Source organism: Balaenoptera physalus (genome assembly GCF_965194825.1).
Source record: "Balaenoptera physalus genome assembly, chromosome: 4".
Classification (NCBI taxonomy): domain Eukaryota; kingdom Metazoa; phylum Chordata; class Mammalia; order Artiodactyla; family Balaenopteridae; genus Balaenoptera; species Balaenoptera physalus.
The window spans coordinates 135,277,781-135,293,398 of NC_138891.1; the positions used below are offsets into that span (position 1 = coordinate 135,277,781).

The window sequence follows — 15,618 nt, forward strand, 5'->3', positions numbered from 1 at the left end:
ACTCTGCCGCGCGCCTGCGCCTGCCAAGAGGAAGGCGGGGGGAGAGCCGGGCTCAGAGAATGTCGCCGTGGAGGTGGTGGAGACATATAGGAGTTATCGTAGGCGAATGTAGGTTGGGATCCTTCAAGTCCTATTGGGTCGGAGGGCAGTGGCCCTCGGTAAATTGGTTTTTGAGGAGGTGAAGACAAGTCCGTTTCCCCGAACAGGACCTGAACAGCCTCTTCGGGTCTGCAGCCGGGGACACCAGCTCAGAGACGAGGAAACTACCCAGCCCAGAAAGATCTAGCTCACCGGGTTAGAAACCTAGTCTTTTATTAGTTCAAGAACGTAGTGAGCAGCTCACTCTGCCCGGCGTTGGTAGGGGGTGAGCACAGTCGAAGACAATTAAATTAGGTGTTTCCTGGCTTTAAGTTCAGCCACTGTCATGGGGATTTACTTTTTCCCCCTACTGTACGAGGAGATAATTGTAAAAAATGAAAGAAGAAAGAAAGCGGCAGAAACCTGGGGAGTCAGACCTGAGTTGAAAATCCTATTGCTTACACTTGCCTTTTTTTCTATGTCTGTTTATCTGTAAAATGAAGGTACCAACAAATGGTAAACTGTATTTAGCAGTTACTTTTGGCCAGGCACTGTGCTAAATGCTCTATGTATAGTCTTTTCAAATCCTTACAACAGACCTGTGAGGTAATTGCTGTTGTTTTCCCCATTTTACTGATGATGAAATAATAATTGCATCGAACTCACTGAGTTTTTGTGAGAATTACACAATGTATGTAAGCCACTTTGCACAGTGCCTGGCATATTAAATATTTTTGTTATGATTGTGTCTCCTAAAAGAAGCCAGAAATAGGTACTAGCCTAGAAAGGCTTCTGAGTTATAGACAGTGTAATAATTTGTTACCTTCTATGTAGGTGTGCAGAAAATGGTTAAATTCTTATTCAGAAGTTATTTCCTTATAAGCAAACAATGAGCATAGAAGAACTCCTGTGCGAAAGAAAATGTTTCTACAAGCTTTAACTCTTCTAGCCAACATTTTAAACAAAGCTATAAAAGGGTTAAAAAAAAAGCACAGTTTTAGAAACTACCCATACTTAAATAGCACTTTGCATTTTACAATGCACTCATCACAAATGCCATTTTGATGTTTGCATCTTATAAGTAACTATACTTTAACCGCGAGCAGTTAAGTGACTTGGTTAAGTGACTAGACTCTGTAAGTTACTGGGACTCTTAAGTCCATTTCTGTTTTCAGAATGTCAGTTCTATAGTGTGATTCTGTACATGTAGAAGGTGAATTGGAGTCAGCTGAGTTATCAGTAAAGCACGCTTTCAGCTGCAAAGTGTAAATTAGCTAACTGACTTGGGGGATTATTTTTCTTACGTATATGAAATGGTGGAGGTAGGCAATTTCTGGTATTGGTTCAGCTACCAAGAGTTGCTTTACCATTTTCTCTCTTTCTCCATGTATGTATTTCTTTCTGAACTATTTAAAAGTAATTGCATATATTATGTTCCTTTACCTCAAAGTACTTCAGTATTTAAAAGTAATTACATGTTTTACGTCCCTTTACCCTGAAGTACTTAAGTATTTGTTTCCTCAAAACAAATCTTACATCATCCTAGCACTGTTATCAAATTCAGCAGATTTAACATAGATACAGTATTATTATTTATTTATTTTTGGCCATGCCACATGGCTTGTGGGATCTGGGATCTTAGTTTCCCTCACCAGGGATGGAACCAGTGCCGCCTGCAGTGGAAGCACAGAACCCTAACAACTGGGCTGCCAGGGAATCCCCAGCCCATGGACTTTTAAGTCAGCAGGTCTTCCTCAGTTTAGTTATGGGCAGAAAGAATCCACCATTTGAAAATATAGTTCTCATTAAAACAGAAAAAAAAACAAAAGAATTAAAATATAGTTCTTTTCTTTTCTTTTTTTTTTTTTGGCTGTGTTGGGTCTTTGTTGCTGCCTGTGGGCTTTCTCTAGTTGCGGCGAGCGGGCTTCTCATTGCAGTGGCTTCTCTTGTTGCGGAGCACGGGCTCCAGTAGTTGCGGTGCGTGGGCTCTAGAGCACCCGGGCTTCAGTAGTTGTGGCATGTGGGATCTTCCCGGACCAGGGCTCAAACCCGTGTCCCCTACATTGGCAGGCAGATTCTCAACCACTGGACCACCAGTGAAGTCCTAGTTCTTTTCCTTGTAGAAGGTGCCTGCATACTCTGCAGTCAACAGTCCTAAAGATTATAAGATGTGATCAGAGGATCAAGTTTAGAGTCAGAACCAAACACGTAGGTTGACTAACATTTTTTTTTTTTTTAATTTTGGCTGTACCGCTTGTTGGCAGTTCCCGCGGCCGGGGATTGAACCGAGGCCACGGTGAAAGCGCCGAATCCTAACCACTAAACCACCAGGGAATTCCTGGTTGACTAGCGTTTTTAATGTGATCATGCTACCTCGCTTATTTAAACTCCATAGACTATTTTTTTTAAGATTTATTTATTATTTATTTTATTTATTTTTGGCTGCATCAGGTCCTAGTTGTGGCATGCGGGACCTTCACTGAGGCATGCGGGATCTTTTGTTGTGGCGCGCAGGCTCTTCATTGTAGTGCGTGGGCTTCTCTCTAGTGGTGGCGTGCGGCTTTTCTCTCTCTAGTTGTGGCGCGTAGGTTCCAGGGCACGTGGGCTCTGTAGTCTGCAGCACACAGGCTCTAGTTGAGGCACGCGAGCTCAGTAGTTGTGGCGTGTGGGCTTAGTTGCCCCGCAGCATGTGGGATCTTAGTTCCCTAATCAGGGATCGAACCCGCGTCCTTGAATTGTAAGGCAGATTCTTTACCACTGGACCACCAGGGAAGTACTTCCACAGACTTTAAAAAACCTGTTCATTTTCTATATAAAATTGTTAACCACTTTAAGGTTATGTCATGATTCAAATCAACATGCTTGAACCTCAATCTATTATTTTCCACAAAGTCTAATTATTACCTCCAGTTTGTCAGCTGGGTTGTAGTATAATCTTACACATAGGGCTGGTTTTAAATTAAAGTGTGTTGGATTAGATGTGTGTGACATTTCCTAGTCTGGAACATCTTTTTCATAATTCCATGCTCTCAGAATAGAGTTGAGCATTCTGAAACAAATTTCCCCATAAACAAGGGAGGGTAGAGAATTGGCATGAATTTAGTTAGCACACCAAAACTTAATCATTAATTCTGTTTCTGAGTGGGTGGGAAATAGATGTGTGATATCAGAAAACAAATTTTCTTACCTTATAGTTATATTGAATACTTCACTGAGCTACTGCAAGAAACATGGCATTACAAAAGTAACCTCTTTTCTCTTTGTACTCTCAGATGTAGTTTCACACTTTGACTAAAGCAAGTGAAGGCTCAAGACTTCCTTGGTGGTCCAGTGGTTAAGACTCTGAGATCCCAATGCAGGGGGCCCAGGTTCGATCCCTGGTCAGGGAACTAGATCCCACATGCGTGCTGCAACTAAGAAGTTCTCATGCTGTAACTAAAGATCCCACATGCCGCAACGGAGATACCACAACTAAGACCTGCTGCAGCCAAAATAAATAAATATTAAAAAAAGAAAATAAAGCAAGTGAGGACTCTTTTAATCCATCTGTTTCTTTTTTTCCCCTTTCTTTCATTTGCTGGTTCTGTGGTAACTGCAAAGAAGTTGATTTATTTCCACTAAGTTGTGGTGCCATAGTAACCAAAATCACACTCCCCTGAAGATTGATTTATGGTTCCATTTCCATCCTAAAATCACATATTTTTCAATGATGTTTGCGAATCTTATCTTCTGAAGCTACAATTCCCAGAAGCACTATGAAATATGCTTCTCAATTCATTTACTATGAAATATGATTCTCAATTCATCTCAATTCCTTTTTTTGTTTATTTTATTGAAATAGAGTTGAGGTACAGTATCATGTTAGTTTGAGTGTATTAATTCATTTTTTACTCTATTTGATCAAGGAAGAGTTGGCTGTAGACAGTGTCAGCTTTAAAAGAAAGACAACGAGGGAATTCCCTGGTGGCCTAATGGTTAGGTTTCAGTGCTTTCACTGCAGAGGCCTGGGTTTTATCTCTGGCCCAGCATGCTGCACAGTGTGGCCAAAATTTTTTTTAAAAAGGCAGTAGATTAACTTAATTAGCATAACAAAGAAAGTCTAGGGGGGTTGGGAAAAGGTACCCTGGAAAAGAGGAGATTCACCCTCATTTAGATATATTTCTGTTTTCCCTCTTCACAGGTGGGTTGCCCAGTTATTGAATCATTCTAAGGTGGTCAGTAAGGGCCACACGCAGGATTTGTGGAAATTTGCTAATGGAAAACTGCCTTCCCCAACCCAGGATGCCAGTTTTCATTTTTGGCATCGAATTAACATGGTGATTTATTGTCATTTGAGCCTGAATTATCTGCATTTGACTGGTGCTGATCTCTAGTGCTTTCTGTTCCTTGAAACTATGAATAATGTATATACCTCACTCTAATTGCAGGCTACTAATGGGGAAACAAATGCACATCAGCTGCCTGAGAACCAAGATTTGAATTGATTCCAACCCATATTATATTTACCCAACCTGTTTATCAAAGTCACTGCTTTACAGCACAACACTATGTTTTTCTCATCCTTCAAAATTTGTTTCCAGCTTTATTGAGGTATAATTGACAAAAATTGTATACATGTAAGGTGCACAACTTGATAATTTCATATATGTATAATTGTGAAATAATCATCACAACCATGCTAATTAACAAATTAACATATCATCACCTCACATAGTTACTGTTTTCTTTTTCTTTTCTTTCTTCCCTTTTTTGAGATCCCAACTGCAGGGTGGAAAGCCTTCATCAATCCTTGGGAAACCTGGGACTTCATTTATAGGTAAAGAATTTTTATCTGAAATTAAGATCCATTACGTTCTTTTTCTCTTATGCATTGGGTTTGTTCAATAATTAAAGTCCTATGTGATCCGAATTCCCCTGGTATCTACTACCATGTACATTCATTATCTTTGGCTTTAAACATTTTGGCTCTGATGTGTCTGGATGTGAATCTTTTTGAGTTTATCCTGCTTGGAGTTCATGGAGCTTCTTGGATGATAAATGAATGTTTTTCCATAAAATTTGGGATGTTCTCAACCATTATTTCTTCAATTGTTTTTCTCATCCCTTTCTCTCCTTCTGACACCCCCATTATGCATTTGATGGTGTATTTAATGGTGTCAGATTTCTCTGAGGCTCTGTTTATTTTTCTTCATTCTTTTTTCTCTCTGTTCCTCAGGTTGGATAATCTCTATCTGATCTATCTTCAAGTTCACCATTTCTTCTGCCAGCTCAAAGCTACTACTGAGGGGACTTCCCTGGTGGTTCATTGGTAAAGAATCCGCTTTCCAATGCAGGGGACTTGGGTTCGATCCCTGGTCGGGGAACTAAGCTCCCACATGCTGCAGGGCAACTACCAAGCCCATGTGCTCTAGAGCCCACATGCCGCAACTACTGAGCCCTCACGCTCTAGAGCCCGTGCACCACAACTAGAGAGAAGCCCGTGAGCCACAACAAAGAGCCTGTGTGCCGCAACAAAAGATCCCGCATGCCACAACTAAGACCCAACACAGCCTAATAAATAAAATTAATTATTTAATTAAAAATATAAAAATAAAAAATAAAAACTTAAAAAAAACCCCAAATCTACTGAGTCCCTCTAGTGAAGTTTTCATTTCAAATGTTATATTTTTCAACTTCAGAATTTCTATTTGAATCTTTTAAAATAATTTCTTTCTCTTTATTAATATTCTATATTTGATGAGACATTTTCATGATACCGTCTTTTAATTCTTTTTTTAAAAAATATTTATTTATTTATTTAGGCTGCGCCAGGTCTTAGTTGCGGCACGTGGGCTCTTTGTTGTGGCATGTGGGATCTTTAGTTGCGGCATATGGACTTACCCACTGGACCACCAGGGAAGTCCCCCTGTCTTTTAATTCTTTGTACATATTTATAATGGCTGCTTTGAAGTCTTTGCAAAGTGCACCATTCAGGCCCCTTCAAAGGCAGTTTTTATTGCCTACTTTTTTTCCTGTATATGGGTCACACTTTCCTATTTTTTGCATGTCTTGTAATTTTTTGTTGAAAATTGGACATTTTAGGTAATATATTGTAGCAACTTTGGATACTGATTTCCCCCCTCTAAAGGTGGTTGTTATTTGCTTTGTTGTCTGTTTGTCTAGTGACTTGGCTGAACTAATTCTGCCAAGTCTGTTTCTCCACAATGTGTAGCCTCTGATGTTCTTGCTCAGATTTTCCCCTCTTGCTTTTCTCTTTTAACATGGCTATGTAGGGGTTGCCTCTGCGTGGGAATAAGACACCTATTGGGCAAAGGTTGTGCTTAAGCCCTCCTAGCCAGTTAGGTTTTTGCTCTTTACCATTGTATGTGTGTGTGGCTGTCATGGTTCAGGGAATTTATGTTTTTGCCTCTTGTTCAGCCAGGGAATAGTAACTTGGAGGTTTCCACTCCGATCGTTCCTGAAAGGGGACAGCCCTGGGCATGCACACAGTTTTCAGACTGCCACGGATGAATATGGTATTTTTAGGCCTGGCTTCCTAGAAGTTGCTTCTGGGTCAGAGTAGCTTATTGGTGAAACAATCTTAGTAAGAGATTGTGTTTAAGCCCCTTGTGCCAGTGAGGCTTCTGCCCTGGATGGGCAGTTCTGTGTGTAGCTTGAGGAACACTTTCAAGTTTGCTCATGTCCTGCTCTGATTGCTCCTGAGTAGGTGCAACCTACTGTGTGCACGTGACTTTCCCAAACTCAGAGTTGACTAGATTCCAGGAGGGCTCTTCTTGGCCGTCTCTTTCCCTGATTAACTCCTTGCTTTGCCATTGTGTCCTGACAGATCTATTCAAGTGAAGCAGAGTGTTAAGTACATGTGCCCTGGATCCTTACTGCCTTTGTTCAAATCTTGGATATGCCTAGCACTCGATGAAAGTTCTTGGGCAAGTGACTTAACTCCTCTGTGCCTCAGTTTCCTCATTTATAAAAAGGGAGTGATGATGGTATCCACCTGGTAATATTGCTATATGGATTCAATGAGCTAATGTTGTAAAGGATGTGGTGAGCACTGTGTCAGGGTTTGTTTTGAATTCAGTGTTTCTATAGTCAGAATCAGGAACTTGGAGTCTCTTTCCTTCTTTTGGGCTAATCTGAATTCAAGCAGAGTAGTGTTTGATGACCCTCTTCAGATTTGAACTGGGAGGGCCTAGAGCAGAGTTCTCACCCTATAGTGTTCAAAAGAGTGACCTGAGGGCTTCCCTGGTGGTGCAGTGGTTGAGAATCCGCCTGCCAATACAAGGGACACGGGTTCGAGCCCTGGTCTGGGAAGATCCCACATGCCGCGGAGCAATTAGGCCCGTGAGCCACAACTACTGAGCCTGCGCGTCTGGAGCCTGTGCTCCGCAACAAGAGAGGCCGCGATAGTGAGAGGCCCGCGCACCGCGATGAAGAGTGGCCCCCGCTCGCCGCAACTAGAGAAAGCCCTCGCACAGAAATGAAGACCCAACACAGCCAAAATAAATAAATAAATGAATAAATTTATTTAAAAAAAAAAGAGTGACCTGAGGAGCTTCTTAATAATTCCAGATGCTACCTCTAGAGATTCTAATTCTGTGGTGCTGCATAGAGCCAGAATCTGTATCTTTAATGCATTTTCAGATGATACTGATGCAGGGGGTCCATTGACCACATCTGAGGCAAACTGACTAGACCCTGAGATCCTTCTTTGAGTGACTGTACACTCAAAGTGTACACTGATTCTCAACTGGGGAGGAGGAAGATTTTGCCTTTCAGGGCACATTTGGCAATGTCTGGAGACAGTATTGATGGCCACAACTGAGAATTGTCACTGGCATCTGGTGAGTAGAGACCAAGGATGCTGTTCAACATCCTGCAGTGCACAGGACAGCCCCTACAATAAAGAACTATCCGGCCCAAAATGTCAGTAATGCTGAGGATCGGGGATTCTGCTGTGGACCATTTTTCCTCTCTTTTCTCTTTTTCCTGTATTTCCTCCTAGATCTATTATGATGTGCTAGAGTTGCTAATCAAGGAATAGAAGAATGTTGGAACTAGAAGGGACCTTCGAAATCATGTAGTCTTACTCATCTGAGAGAGAAAAATGACATGCCCAAGGCCATACAGTTAGTGGCAGTCTACTGCACGATGTTTTCCTATGATCCTCCCCATCCAGAGGACAAACATGCTGAAGTGCTGCAGAAGGAAAAGAAGTGCTAGAGTATTTGCATATTGGCTTGGCACATAGCTTTCTAAATTAACAATCTCAACTCTAGGAGAAATTGTTTCAAAATGTAGTTAGTAGTACCAGACTGTTGTTAAGTCATTTATTAGATTTTCTTTTTTAATTTATTTGTTTTATTTATTTATTTTTGGTGGCATTGGGCCTTCGTTGCTACGCATGGGCTTTCTCTAGTTGTCGCGAGCGGGGGCTACTCTTCATTGCCGTGCGTGGGCTTCTCATTGCGGTGGTTTCTCTTCTTGCGGAGCACGGGCTCGAGGCGCGTGAGCTTCAGTAGTTGTGGCACGCAGGCTCAGTAGTTGTGGAGCACAGGCTCTAGAGCGCAGGCTCAGTAGTTGTGGCACATGGACTTAGTTGCTCCGCAGCATATGGGATCTTCCCAGACCAGGGCTCGAACCCGTGTCCCCTACATTGGCAGGCAGGTTCTTAACCCCTGCGCCACTGGGAAAGCCCCATTTATTAGATATTTAAACATATTCTTTGTGTCCAAATCATCAGCTGACAAAAGTGCTAAGAATAAGAAATAATTTCTCAGCAAGGCTCCTGGGAGCCTTTATTGCTGCCTCCTACAGCTCTGGGGCAGGTTTGGGTACTTCTCTTCATATTATAAGATGTCACTGAAAAATGGACATTTTGCTGAAGATTAGAGGATACGGAGGGGAGGGTTCCATTCAAAGCCACCAAGCAAAACTTCCTAAAAGTTGCCTGTAGGCATCCTGTTCTCCTGCCTTACACCTCTCATCTCCTTCCTTCTTCCTGCCTTGCCTCTGAAATGCGCTCCAAGTTTCAAAACTTCATGTAGAAAATAGAAACACTGAAGTTTGCCATCCACCCAGCCTCTCAAGGACCATTTATTATCCTCAACTGGGTGCCTTGTAAAGGTGGGAGATGGGATGATGGTGTCTGTCTCATTTCCAATGCCGAGTGGTTTCTCAAAGGATTCAAACCACAAAACATTTCTCTTCTCTTCTCTAGCTACAGGAGTAAAATTCTGCTAGTAAGAAAAATCAGATTTTTTTTCTCCAAACCATTAACATGACAAAAATACATAAAACAAAGTAACAATGACAGAATGTTCTTAATCAATAAATTCTCCATTTAAAAGGCCATGATCAGCATAAAAAGAATTCACACAAACTTTAGGATCTTGATTACATCTGAAAATTTCAGGAAGAGGGTCCAAGATTTTCATTTGAACCACTACTTATAAGAGCAAAAAAAGGGGGGAGGAATCAAATAACTACAGGAGATTGAAGAAGTAAATTATGAGGCATCCTATCCTCTACAGCCTGTAAAAAGACTGACATGGATCTCTAGGCAAAGCCATGGAAAGATGGCCATTGTATTTTGTGAATAAATAAATATTGCTAAATTATGTTTGAAAGGGATGAACCAGTTTTCACTACCAGCATATTGGTGATTGCCTGTTACTCTACACACCCTTGATAATGCATTGAGTTAGTAATCTCTCTCTTATTTTAAAAAATATTTATTATTTATTTATTTATTTTGGTTGTGCTGGGTCTTAGTTGCAGCAGGTGGGCTCCTTAGTTGCGGCACGTGGCCTCCTTGCAGCACGTGGGCTCCTTAGTTGTGGCATGCGAACTCTTAGTTGTGGCATGCATGTGGGATCTAGTTCCCTGGCCAGGGATCAAACCCGGGGCCCCTGCATTGGGAGCGCATAGTCTTAACCACTGCACCACCAGGGAAGTCCAGGTAATCTCTTTTTAATTTTTGCTAGTCTGACAGACTCATATGCACATATGTGTGTGCTCATGCACCCGTGCTTGCCCACACATGCGTAAAATCTCTTTATTCTAATTGCTAATGAGAAATGAGTAAAATCTGTTTACCATCCAAATTCTTTCTTTTTTCCCCAAAGGCTCTCCAGAGATTTATTTATTTATTATTATTACTATTTTTAACATCTTTATTGGAGTATAATTGCTTTATAATGGTGTGTTAGTTTCTGCTTTATAACAAAGTGAATCAGTTATACATATACATATATCCCCATATCTCCTCCCTCTTGCCTCTCCCTCCCACCCTCCCTCTAGGTGGTCACAAAGCACCCAGCTGATCTCCCTGTGCTATGCGGCTGCTTCCCACTAGCTATCTGTTTTACATATGGTAGTGTATATATGTCCATGCCACTCTCTCACTTCGTCCCAGCTTACCCTTCCCCCTCCCCGTGTCCTCAAGTCCATTCTCTACATCTCCGTCTTTATTCCTGTCCTGCCCCTAGGTTCTTCAGAACCTTTTTTTTTTTTTTTAGATTCCATATATGTGTGTCAGCATACGGTATTTGTTTTTCTCTTTCTGACTTACTTCACTCTGTATGACAGACTCTAGGTCCATCCACCTCACTACAAATAACTCAATTTCATTTCTTTTTATGGCTAATATTCCATTGTATATATGTGCTACATCTTCTTTATTCATTCATCTGTCGATGGACACTTAGGTTGCTTCCATGTCCTGGCGATTGTAAATAGAGCTGCAATGAACATTGTGGTACATGACTCTTTTTGAATTATGGTTTTCTCAGGATATATGCCCAGTAGTGGGATTACTGGGTCATATGGTAGTTCTATTTTTAGTTTTTTAAGGAACCTCCATACTGTTCTCCATAGTGGCTGTATCCATTTACATTCCCACCAACAGTGCAAGAGGGTTCCCTTTTCTCCACACCCTCTCCAGCATTTATTGTTTGTGGGTTTTTTGATGATGGCCATTCTGACTGGTGTGAGGTGATACCTCATTGTGGTTTTGATTTGCATTTCTCTAATGATTAGTGACCATCCAAATTCTTGAAGGATCAGTTTGTCTACTCTTCTAGTGCACAAAGCTGATGGGATAAAATTAGTTACTTTGATTTGTTTTGAAACTTTCTCTGCCCTGGTGGTAAAGGCCTATTTGAAGGGTGCTAAGAAAAGAAAAATAGAAGAGGAGAAAACATTTCCTAAATGTTCCTCATTCTATGAGGTCAGTATTATCCTGACACCAAAGCCAGACAAAGACATTACAAGAAAAGAAAACTACAGACTAATGTGCTTTATGAATATAGATGAAAAAATTTCAACAAAATACTAGCAAGTCAAATCCAGCAGCATATTAAAAGATTATACACCATGACCAAGAGAGACATTCTAGGAAAGCAAGGATGAGTTAGTATATGAAAATCAATTAATCTACCACACTGATAGAATGAAAGGAAAAAAAACATATGATCATCTCAATTGATGCAGAAAAAGCATTTAACAGTATCTAACTCTCACTCATGATAAAAACACCTAACAAACAAGGACTAGGAAGGAACTTTCTCAATCTGGTAAAGGGTATCTACTAAAATCCACTTAAAAGGAAAGATTGAAAACTTGTTCCCCTAGCAACAAGACAGGATGTCAGTTCTCACCACTTCTATTTAGCATTTTACTTGAAGTTTTAACCAGGTAAATTAGACAAGAAAAAGAAATATAAGACATATTTTATTGGGGAAAAAAGTGGGAAAGAAAGAAGTAAAACTACATTTCCAATGACACTATCTTCTATATAGAAAATCCTAAAGAGTTGATAAAGTCACTGCCAAGACTTAATAAATGAACTCAGCGAAGTTGCAGGATATGAGGTCAAAATACAAACATAAGTTGTATTTCTATAAACTAACACTGAACAAGCTGAAAAAGAAATTAACAATTCCATTTAAAATAGCATCAAAATGAAAAAAGAAAACAATTAGGAATAAACGTTACCAGGGAGGTATAAGACACTAAAAATGATAAAATAATACACTATTGAATGTAAAATAGATAGCTATTGGGGAAGCAGCTGCATAGCACAGGGAGATCAGTTCGGTGCTTTGTGACCACCTGGAGGTGTGAGATAGGGAGGGTGGGAGGAAGACACAAGAGGGAGGGGATATGGGGATATATGTATACATATAGCTGATTCAGTTTGTTATACAGCAGCAACTAACACAACGATGTAAAGCAATTATACTCCAATAAAGATGTTAAAAAAAATTATAAAATATTGTTGGAAGAAATGAAAGAAGACCCAAGTAAATGGAAAGACATCCTGTGTTCATTGATTGGAAGACTTAATATTGTTAAGATGGCAATACTCTCCAAATTAATCTACAGGTTAAAATAAATTCCTTTCAAAATCTCAGTCGGCCTTTCTGAAAAAAGTTGACAGGCAGATCATGAATTTATATGGCAATTCAAGGAACACAGAATATAAAAAATACTGTCGAAAAAGAAGAATAGGGGACTTCCCTGGTGGTCCAGTGGGTAAGACTCCACGCTCCCAATGCAGGGGACCTGGATTCGATCCCTGGTCAGGGAACGAGATCCCACATGTATGCAGCAACTAAGAGTTCAAATGCCACAACTAAAGATCCTGCACGCCGCAACTAAGACCAGGCACAGCCTAAATAAATAAATAAATATTTTTAAAAAAAAGAAAAAAAAGAACAAAGTTAGAGAAGTCGCACTTCCTGATTTCAAAAGTCACTACAAAGCTACAGTAATCAAGACTTTGTGGTATTGGCATAAGGATAGACATATAGATAAATGGAATATAATTGAGAGTCCAGAAATAAACTCATACATTTATGGTCAACTGATTTTTGACAAGAGTGCCAAGACAATTAAATGGGGGAAAGAATAGATTTTTCAATAAATGGTGCTGGGACAACTGTATATCCACTTGCAAATGAATGAAGTCGAACCCTTGCTTCACATTATATACAAAAATGAACTTGGGATGGATCAAATGTAAGAGCTGAAACTCTAAAACTTTTAGAAGGAAACATAGGTGTAAATCTTTGTGACCTTGCATTTGGCAATGATATCTTAGATATGATACCAAAAGCACAACTAACGAAAAAATAGAAAAATTGGACTTCATCAAAATTAAAAATATTTGTGCTTCAAAGAATACCATTGAGAAACTGAAAACACAAGCCACATAATGTGAGAAAAAATTTTCAAATCACGTATCTGATAAGGGTCTGGTATCCAGAATATATAAAGAACTCTTACAACTCATTAATAAAAAGACATTTAACTCAGTTTTAAAATGAGCAAAGAATTTGAATAGACATTTCACCAAAGAAGACATACAAATGGCCACTAAAACATTAAAAGATGCTTAACATCATTAGTCATTAGGGAAATGTAAATCAAAACCACAGTGGGATACCCCTTCATACCCCTGGAATGGCTATAAAATGATAGACAATCATTGTCTATCATGATAGACAAAATGATAGACAATAGCAAGAGTTGGTGAGGATGTGGAAAAATCAGAACCCTTATATATTGATGATGGGAATGTAAAATGGAACAGCCCCTTTAGAAAACAGTTTGCAGTTTCTTGAAAGGTTAAACATGGAGCTACCAATGATTCAGCAATTCTACTCCTACCTATTTACCCAAGAGTACTGGAAACATGCTTCCACACAAAAACTTGTACATGAGTATTCACAGCCACATTATTCATGATAGCCCCAAAGTAGAAACAACCCACATGTCCATCAACTGATGAATGGATAAACAACATGTGATATATCCATACAGTGGAATATTATTCAGACATAAAAATGTATGAGCTACCAATACATATTACAACATGCATGGACCTTACAAACATTATGCTAAGTGGAAGAAGCAAAACACTAAGGTGAGTGAATGCTAACGGATAGGGGTTTCTTTTTGGAGTGACGTGAATGTTCTGGAATTAGATAGTAGTGATGGTTGTACAACTTTGTTCATATTCTAAAAATCACCGAATTGTACACTTTAAAAGTATAGTATGTGAATTATATCTCAGTGAAAAAATCAGAAGTGTTAATTTTTTTGTTAAGAAATTAGAGTGTATTTGGTATTTTATATAGTTTAATATTTAGAAACTCACACCTAATAGAATTCTGGGACAGTCTTAAACTATAATTGAAAATGTGTAATCGAGTAATTTAGACTTTGATTTAAAATTGAAATCTTCCTAAGTTTATATACATTATTAGCATATCTAAGAGAATTTTAGCCATCAACTTATTTTATAAGTTTAATGTATCATAGTAATACTCAGACTTTTTATTTTCTTAAGTCAGATAATAGAAGTATTTGGAAAGGAAAACAAATATAGAAAACTTAAAATTCAGCCTCAAATGTTTTCATTTGTTAATGGAATCAACTATTTTTTAAAATATTTATTTATTTGGTTGTACCAGGTCTCAGTTGCAGCTCGCAGGCTCCTTAGTTGCACCATGTGAACTCTTAGTTGCAGCATGCATGTGGGATCTAGTTCCCTAACCAGGGATCGAACCCAGGCCTCCTGCACTGGGAGTGCAGAGTCTTAACCGCTGCACCATCAGGGAAGTCCCTGGAATCAACTATTAACTAAAGTTCCCTTAACAATGACAGTTAACGTTTGTTAAACTTATAAATAAGATAATAAGATATGTAAGCTGAATTTCAATTCTGTAACTTTAATAAATTAATTATTAGTTTTAAAAAGCAAAATATGCCCGAAAAATTTCCCCTTTCTTTTCTGCCCCCCTCCTTTGCTGGGGTGACAGAACAGAGTTACTTGTGTCCTCATAGAGATAGTCTATACATAAGCATGCTTTTTTACTCCCACTCCCACCTTTTTAATTCTCTCCCTTCTTCAGAATGACCTCTATGAATAGCCAACCCTGGACGGTTTTTGGGCTGGTACTTCACTTTGAGTGGCCGGAAGATGCCACTGCAGTGACAGCTCTCAGGCCCAGTAGGCCATCTGTGAACTTGCACCTCAGATTTGGAGATAATAGTTGTTAGGGGCTGAATTGTGTCCCCCCCGCCACCAATTAATATGTTGAAATCCCAACCCCTAGTATCTCAGAATGTGACAAATAGGAAATTGGGCCTTCAAAGAAGTGATGAAGTTAAAATGAGGCCATTAGGGTGGGCCCTAATTCAATCTGACTGGTGTCCTACAAGGAGGAGGAAATCTGGACATAGAAAGTGAAACAGGAGGGAAGGGGGCAGGGCACAACCTTTAAAAGAATGATATAGCCATAGGACATGACAAAAACTGGTTAGAACTAACTAGATCCAAGATGGCGGAAGATTTGACTTCCAGTGGACCTTGAGCCTCATCGTACACTCATTGTAATACATTAGCGTAAGGTAAGTGACACACCCACCAGTGCCACGACAGTTCTGAGGCCAACCATCAAAGACCAGAAAGTGGGCTGTGGCCCAATTCCTGGATATCTCTGCCCCTCCCCCCAAATTGTTGGAATAATCCTC

At 39.7% G+C, this 15,618-nt stretch overlaps 1 long non-coding RNA gene across 5 annotated transcripts; it reads left to right on the forward strand.

Annotated features, from left to right (window-relative positions):
• The first annotated feature begins 11 nt into the window (after positions 1–11).
• On the forward strand, positions 12–9,885 carry LOC309659422. Of its 5 annotated transcripts, none has more exons than XR_014262794.1 (3): positions 12–108; positions 3,351–4,894; positions 7,720–9,885. It is a non-coding gene; the product is annotated as an uncharacterized lncRNA (long non-coding RNA). The 5 variants fall into 5 exon arrangements; XR_014262795.1 differs by having other exon boundaries at positions 25–108; positions 4,259–4,894; XR_014262796.1 differs by lacking the exon at positions 12–108 and having other exon boundaries at positions 118–4,894; positions 7,720–7,919; positions 8,081–9,885.
• Positions 9,886–15,618: the final 5,733 nt, after the last annotated feature.